At 43.5% G+C, this 7,925-nt stretch overlaps 1 pseudogene; it reads left to right on the forward strand.

Moving 5' to 3' along the window:
* Nucleotides 1–3,929: 3,929 nt before the first annotated feature.
* LOC148018598 (pentatricopeptide repeat-containing protein At3g53360, mitochondrial pseudogene) lies at nt 3,930–7,442 on the forward strand (annotated as a pseudogene).
* The last annotated feature ends 483 nt before the right edge of the window (nt 7,443–7,925 follow it).

Consider the following 7,925-nt stretch of genomic DNA (forward strand, 5'->3'; position numbering starts at 1 on the left):
GTGTCTCCATAGGCTTGCTCCAGCCATATGATACTTCTGTAACGTGTCATGAGCATACTACTTCTGTAGCAACCATATACCTTGAGGCGTAGAGACTACCTCAATCCCAGGAAAATACTTTAGTTCACCAAGGTCTTTGACTCTAAATTTAGCATGTAAACATGATTTAATTTCAGCAATGCCCTCTTCATCATCTCCAGGATGATAAGATCATTTACATAAACCACTAGAAACACATATCCATGATCTGTCTTCTTCATGAATAGATTGTGATCTGCATCACCCAATCTAAATCCATGTAGCCGTAAATAAGTGCTGATCCGAGCACTCCATGCTCTAGGTGCATGTTTCAGTCCATATAAAGCCTTTTTTAGCTTACATACATGTGTAGGAAAGTCCCGGTGAGCATAGTCTTCAGGCTGCTCCATATATACTTCCTCAACCAAATCATCGCTCAAGAAAGCATTATTAATGTCTGTTTGCCATAATTTTGAGCCTTTGCATGCTACCAAAGCAATGATAGTTCTGACTGTTGCCATTTTAGCCACCGGACTGAAAGTCTCCTCATAGTCAAGGCCGTACTTCTACGCATACCCTTTTGCAACCAGCCTGGCCTTATAGCGTTCTAATGAACCATCTGACTTGCCCTTAACCTTGTACACCCATTTGCAACCAATGGGGACTTTGCCTTCAGGCAACTCAACCAATTCCCATGTCTCATTTTTAGCCAGGGCTGCATACTCCTTATCCATGGTAGCACACCAGTTATCATTACCTTGGTATAACCAGCAACAAATTAGTCCAAACTTTGGACTTTCAACACTCACAATATCCCAAAAAGCATCTACCGCTCAAGTGGTATGATCCAAGCATTTGTCACTAGCAAATAAGCATCACAGATACTTCAACCCTGTAGGTATATTGTTTTCATATTCAAGACAGCAACTAGTTCACTATTTCTAGCCTACAAATAAGCTCCAAAATTGAGCATTTAACACTCCAATATCATGCTCAAATGCATGATAATAAGGGCATATACATTGCTAGGATGAAAGCCACCAGTGCCCTGGAATCACCTGTTGTTTACTATAGTAAACAACCACTCTGCACAGGTCTGTGCTGAATATCTCACAATCTGTGAGGAATTTGAAAAAACTTTCTTCTGCAAAGTTGTAGACCACATTGAAATGGTTTACTACTGCCCGCCGTTTCTCCAAATACCATTTATGTAGCAAGATATAGCTTCTGCAAAACAACAGACTGCAAGCATAGTCTCCTTTGATGACGCTTTCTTCAGATTTGATGTCTTGATGTCAAATGGCCTGCCAAGCCTTCAGGCTTCAGGCTTTTAAGCTCTAATACTATGTTGGAAGAGAGGGAGAGAGACAGAGTGGAGCGAAAGATGAGCCTCAACTCATTGTTGTTCTTCTTCCATTATTCTTCCATCATACTAACTAAAAGAGACTTATACACATAGGTATGACTAACCAAGACTAATTGTGGTTAAGTCACTACATTGACTTATTGAATGTCACACACATGTACAGCTGTATCTAGCTAATGTCGGTCACACATAAAGATAGACTGATTGAAGAGTAATGGGAGCTTAATATTCTAATAGCCGGGGTCAGTGCGATGTGGGTCGATGTGACATGGGTTGATGCAACGTGGTTGACATGACGTGGAACGATGCGACAAGGTCGCTCGTCGTGGGTGTCGCGATATGGGGTGACAGGACGTGGGTCGTTTCGGCTTGTTCTCTTTGGGGCACTGGATCCTTTTCTCCTGCTTCCATGAGCACTTCTTCACTCCAAGCAAGAGTTGCTCTGATACCAAGTGTGATGCACCTGCACTCGTTACTCACTCAAAACGGCACAGAAAGGTAACACGATATGTTAGAGCAATGTATACTCTTGTATTATTCAATCAAAGAAATGGTACAACATAGATACATCCCAGGACTACACCTTCGTGACGCCGCATATGAGAGGGTTCACCATTGGGTATAGGGAATCACACGTAGAGTGGAAACCAAGCAGGGCTCAGAGTCACTACTATTCCCTATATAGGTGTTTCGGGTAATAATGCCATGGTGTAGCTACAAAGCCCTTACACCCCTCCCCCTCCCCCCCGCCCCGCCCCCACCCCCACCCCCACCCCCACCCCTGCCCCTGCCCCCGCCTCTCCCTCTCTCCCTCTTACCCCAGTTTCCACATCACTAAATATGCCAATGCATCACATGAACGAAATGACTATGCTCTCCCTTTTCCCCCTTTTCCCACTCACCCTTCCCTCCTCTCCCCTTCCTAAGACCCAAGAATGAACCCCATATCAATGCAAAGTGTTGTCTGTGCAACTATCTACAAATTCACAATGTAAGAAAAAGCAACACCAAGCACACAATGCAATCACTAACAAATGCAAAGACATTTCAAAATAGTAGATTACTTGATCATCGCTCCAATATATTAATCATCCTGAGACCCAAAAAAAAGAAAAAAAACTTGCGTCAGTCTCCACGTCTGTCGCAAAGTTTACAAAATCAAAATAGAGTTTTCTTTAAATGCTATGCAAACCTACAGACCAAGAGCAAAGTCCCCTCATTAACTTTTTAAATAAAGTCTTGGTACAATGCTATTCTCATTTGCAACTCCATAGTTCTTTGGCTACTCACAATCCTCCATTAAAGTGTCGTGTCTCCATTGGTGTGCAGATCTTCTTGCTCCATAGGCTTTGCCTTCCCTCTAATGTGTATGTAATTGTGTAAAATGGAACACATAGCAACAACCTTTGGGGCAAATGGTATTGACACATTCAATTCCCATAAAATTTTCCATCTATTCTTTAGAATCCCAAAAGAATTTTCCACCTTTACTCGACCTCTATGCTTGTCAAACATGTTTTTCTCTCCAAGGTCATGCCCTCTTTTTGAATTGAATGCATTTAGCGAGAAATTGGTGGACTTATGTGTCGAATCCCCTACAAGATATGGCCTAATTTCTTGTGCCCGTACTTGTATAATTGGCTCGCTTAGCACTTGGAAAGACTTCATTTGATGGAACACTTTTGAAGCCTTGAAGTTCTAGGAGCCATGTGTCCCACCCGCAACAGCACAAATTACATTCCAGAATTATGACATGTTGATCAGAGCAAGGACAATTAATTGACAATCCATGAAGCAAATGGTGATCATGGAACAAATCAATAAATATTTCGAGAGCATGGTGTTAAAACCCAATGCATGAACTGAAGTCCATGCACTAAAAAGGAATGTAGCATTGTAGATTGGAGATAATCTACAAACTTCTGATTGCAAAATTATGTATTGCGTTACCATAAAGCAGGAAACCATGATTACATGAAAAGGGTGCACCATTAGTTGTATGAAAAAAAAGATGAGTGCATGTAGCATGTAGTAAATGATGCTACAGTATACAAATCAACCGTGGTAGGATATGCATAGGTAGAGAAACAGAAATCAACATTGTATGCATTCAAAATGTTTGATACCCCCAAATCAACTGTGGTAGGATATGCACAGGCATGGAGACGAAAATCAACATTGTATACATTTAGAATGTTTGATACCCCCAAGTGAATTGCATGCGCCATTAGGTGTAGGGAAAAAAAAGGGCAGTGCATGCTATTCGTAGGCAAGACATCATCTTCCAATGATGCTGTAGTCCGGATATTAAGAGGACAAAATATCCATGCATGCGAGAAGTTTGTGCATTGAAACCGTTTCATACCCCCAAATCGAATGCTTGCAACATTTGTTGCAGGAAAAAAATTACGACTCCATTAGACATCATGTTGTGAGATTGCAAGTTCCAACAGTAGGAATAAACGAGAGATGGCAAAGAATAGGATTGCTTACATGTAGGCTTGCGATACCTATAGCTGTGGTGCCCTTGGACTTGTTTTGAGTTTGGCACAATTTGCCCTGCCGATCCGCATAACCGGGGGCCAAACCCCAGCGTCCCCATGCGGTCCGTGGATTGCAGGGAAGGAAGGGCCACGTCATGGGACGACCCTGTCGGACAGCCCCCTACTTTGCCTCTCGGCGCACGTGCGCGGACCATGAAGTAGATGTCTTTTTCTGTTTCGGCCATCTCTACATAGACTTCGAGCTTGAGAGAGAGAGAGAGAGAGATGCCTTTTTGTGTTTTAGCCATCCCTACATAGACTTCGATCTTAAAACTAAGTCTGATGTCTCTCGCTGGGTTTTCTAGGAGCCCGTTCAGACAGGAATTGTGACAACAGCAGTGGAGAAGCAGAAGGTGATCCATGACAAGGTCATCCCCAATGTCGTGGCCTTACTTAAGGCCTGTACCAAGCAGAAGGATCTGCACAAGGGCATTAGGTTACATACTGATATCTTGGAGAGCGGGCTGCTCAAGACGAGCCTGTATGTGGCGAACAATCTAATCATCATGTATGCAAAGTGTGGTGCACTTGCAGAAGCGCAACAAGTGCTTGACGAGCTTCCGGCTCGGGATGTCGTTTCTTGGAATGCCTTGGTCACCGGGTATACCCAGCTTCGGCACGGTGAGAAAGCGCTCAGCTGCTTCGAACGGATGCAACACGAGGGCCTTTGCCCTGATGCAGTCACCTTTGTTTGCATCTTGAAAGCTTGTGCCCTTGTTGGAGCAGATGCCAAAGGGAAACAAATTCATGATCAGATTGTCAGGCAGGGGTTGCTGGGAACAAATCTTGTGCTTGCCACTGCTTTGATAGATATGTACGCCAAGTGTGGTGAACTTTCGAAAGCTAAACAACTGCTTTATGAGCTTCCAATTCGGGATTCAGTGACTTGGTCTGCATTAATTGCTGGATATGCACAGCATGGATATGGTGAGGAAGCATTGGATTGTTTTGAACAAATGCAACGGGATGTTGTTTGTCCAGATGCAGTCACCTTTGCTTGTGCCTTGAAAGCCTGTGGTCTTGTGGGAGCAGCGGCCAAAGGCAAACAAATTCATGACCAGATTGTCAAACAGAGGTTGCTGGGAAGAAACATTGTGCTTGGCACTGCTTTGGTGGACATGTATGCAAAATGTGGTGAACTTCTGAAAGCACGACAGGTTCTTGATCAGCTTCCAGATTGCAATGTCGTGACTTGGTCTGCACTAATAGCTGGATATGCCCATCATGGGCATGGTGACGAAGCACTCAATTGCTTTGATCAAATGCAACATGAGGGCTTTGTACCAAATGCAGTCACCTTTATTTGCATTTTAAAAGCATGCGCTGTCGTGGGAGCAGCTACTAAAGGCAAACAAATTCATGAGCAGATTATCAGACAGGGATTGTTGGGAACAAACATTGTGGTTGCGACTGCTTTGGTGGATATGTATGTAAAATGCGGTGCACTTCTGAATGCACAAGAGGTTTTGGACAGGCTTCTCGATCGGAATGTAGTGACTTGGAATGCACTAATCACTGGATATGCCCAACATGGGCATGGTGAGGAAGCACTCAACTGTTATGAACGTATGCAACATGAAGGCCTTTGCCCAGATGCAGTGACCTTTGTCTGTGTCTTGAAAGCCTGTACCATTGTAGGAGCACCTACCAAAGGCAAACAAATTCATGATCAGATTGTCAGAGAAGGGTTGTTGAAAACAAACATTGCCCTTGGCAACGCTCTGGTGGATATGTATGCAAAATGCGGGGAACTTTTGAAAGCACAGCAAGTGCTTTATGAGCTTCCAATTCGTGATGTAGTGACTTGGTCTGCACTAATTGCTGGATATGCCCAGCATGGGCGTGGTGCAGAAGCACTCAACTGCTTTGAAGAAATGCAACATGAGGGCTTTTGTCCAACTGCAGTCACTATTAGTTGTGTGCTGAATGCTTGCAGTCATGCAGGTCTAATGGATGAGGCCCAGAAGTATTTTGAGAATATGAGCCTAGATTATGGCATTACGCCAGATTTAGAACATTACACTTGCATGGTTGACCTTTTTGGACGCGCAGGTCACTTTGAGAAGGCAATAAGCATGATTAGAAAAATGCCAGATCCTAATTATCGTCCGGTCTGGGATGCTTTGTTGGGGGCATGTCGAAAGTGGGGAAATGTGAAGCTTGGGAGATTTGCCTTTGAACATGCTACAAAACTAGACAAAACTATTACTTCAGCTCATGTTGCATGAGTAACATTAATGACGTTGAAGAGGATGCAGACAAGATTGAAGCCTGGAAAATGAGACAGTGAAGCATGGGAAAGCCAGGATGCCCTTGGAATGCTGCAGAAGGGAATACTCTTTCTTGTTTTTCAGCCATATCAGGCACAATGCAAGTCTCTATGCAAAGTTACCACTGAGGTTATGGACATTGAATGGCACAACAAGGATACTCCTTAAATTTGCCGTGGTTATCTAGTTGGCCGTTGATTGTGCTTGCAGCAGTGCACAGAAGAAATCTATGCATGTTGGGTTGAACATGCATGTGTGGTTACTTGTTGGCATTCAAAGGCTTTTTGTTGGTATGTCTCACTCAGCCCCTGGACTTATGTGGTTAAGCATGTGAGATATAATTTGTGATGGAAAATACTTATGGCTCAAAGAATGAAAGAAGGCTTAAACTACATCGATTGACAGGCTACCCTCAATCTTGGATTTTGTGGTGTCCAAGAAAGCAGCCATAGCAGCCTGTCTGAAATTCTATGAAGACCAATGAACTCGGGTAACTATTGTTAAGCTGCAGCTGAAGAAATGAGTTGTGTGGACTTTGCAATGGTCCCATTCAAGGTGGTTAGATAATGTGAGATTGAAAGCAAAATGAATACAGAACACCAACCAACACCCAAGCAATCAACAAGAACTCCAAGATCACTGGAACGCACCACACATCGCAAGACAAGGTCTCCTTGGCATGATCTTCTCTTTGAGAACAGTGAAAAGAATGTAACTCTCTACACGACATGATTGTACCTTCATATTCAAAATCCTTGTCTAGGAACATCAAGCTTTCTACCCAAGGTTCGTACACCAAGAGCATTAACAATCCTTTGCAACTCCAAGGTATGTGGGTTGGTAGAATTCCCTGGATCACCTTTGGGGATGTCTTACTTTGGGACACTTTCAGCATAAGGCCTCATACTCCACGAGTCACTTCCACACCTCCACGAGCAGCTTAAAATCATTAGGCCTTTGATGGGAGTACACGTGGCCTTAGCGACACCACACCTTTATACAATCAACAACAGTCTCCAAATGACTTGAATGTCCTTTATCAACAACTTTAGTTTGTAAGAGTACACGTGGCCTTACCAACACCACACATTTAGACAATCAAAACCACAAAGTCTCCAAATGACTTGAATGCCCTCTACCAACACTTCAGTTTGTAACAACAGCTCCTCTTTCTATCTCCATGTTTGTAAGTCCACAAATACACAGCAGTGCAATACTATGTCTTCTTCACCATGCCTTTGCTCCCGTCACCTTGCACCGCTGTGTGTTTGAGCAGCCCTCTGCTTGTTGCCTTACACGAGCGATATGAGAGTGAGCAAGAGAGTAGTACAAGCTCTTGCCTGCCGCCTTTACTCCTCTACCATCTCTTCTACTTCACTTTTTCTTGTCCTCCAAGCTTTGAAGTGTAGTGTTCTGTTTTCATATTGTAGCACCCTCCATAGCAGCCCTCATTGTGGGAAACACTAGATTTGCATTTGCCTGTTGCCTTTTATCTCCATGTATAATGAACAATGTTATGATTTTTCTCCCCTTGTCATGAGTTCATTGTTATCCACTCCATGCTTTTATACATGCGGTATGCTGCATAGAATAATACATCATCTCGGCCATGGTTAGGCCCATTAGGTTGCCTCCCATGCGAGTGGGCATTAGATTCTCTCCTATGTTATTGGGCATCTATCATTAGGTGCACAAACTATGACTTGTCACACCCATTGACCAAGGACT

This window comes from Lygodium microphyllum, chromosome 21 (genome assembly GCF_053477565.2).
Source record: "Lygodium microphyllum isolate KBCC chromosome 21, Lygodium_microphyllum_v1.1.10, whole genome shotgun sequence".
Lineage (NCBI taxonomy): Eukaryota > Viridiplantae > Streptophyta > Polypodiopsida > Schizaeales > Lygodiaceae > Lygodium > Lygodium microphyllum.